Source organism: Hemicordylus capensis, chromosome 1 (genome assembly GCF_027244095.1).
Source record: "Hemicordylus capensis ecotype Gifberg chromosome 1, rHemCap1.1.pri, whole genome shotgun sequence".
NCBI classification, from domain to species: domain Eukaryota; kingdom Metazoa; phylum Chordata; class Lepidosauria; order Squamata; family Cordylidae; genus Hemicordylus; species Hemicordylus capensis.
This window is the reverse complement of record NC_069657.1, coordinates 86,805,418-86,806,250: the sequence shown is the minus strand read 5'-3', so window position 1 is coordinate 86,806,250 and position 833 is coordinate 86,805,418.

The following is an 833-nucleotide window of genomic DNA, read 5'->3' as shown; positions in this document are numbered from 1 at the left end:
CTAGCAGTTCCTCAAAGCTTTAGTTCTGAGGAACTAAATTAGTTCAGTTCGAAAATAATAATTTTTCTCACCCTGTCTGAAGATTTCATTACGAAAAACTCTTGCTTGGCTCTGTTTTTTGCTGTATCAGTAGTAAGCATGACCACATAGATTAGATATGACTGTAAAGTGAATTCTTTATAAAATTGTATTATACTGTTTATGTTAAAGATCTAGCCCATATGCCTTGAAGATTTTTAAAACATGGACACATCTTTTTTTACAATGTACTAGTGGGCCCGGGCACAGAGCATCTGTGCCTCTAGCTGGCCCGTTGCCGCCACCGTGGCCGGGCCCGCCGCCATGCCTCCGCGGCCAGGCCCGCCTGGCTTCCTGGCCATGGCCGCCGCCGCCGCTGTTCTCCTGGGTGTGCCAGGACCAATCAGGTGCCCCCGCAGCCCAGCCAATCAGCTGGGCTGCCGGGACGCATTTTTCCTGGGCACACCTAGGAGAAATATATATATAGATACCTAATGTTTGTATCCTTTACCTTCACACCTTTCCAAGTCTGCTTTCAAGATAACTACCAACTCAAATGTTAATTAGTTGTGAGGTTTTTCTCATAATAATCTTCAAGTCTGAGCCTGGGAAAAATTATGGAAAACTGATTTAAAGTTCACTGCATGTTATGTTTTAAAAGAAAATTATTATAAAATGATGTATAGGTGGTATTTAACACCAAAAAAACTGGCATTAATGTATAAAAATGTTTCAAACAAATGTTGGAAATGTGGACACTCTGAAGGAACCTTTTTTCATATGTGGTAGACTTGTAGGAAGGCTAAAGCATTTTG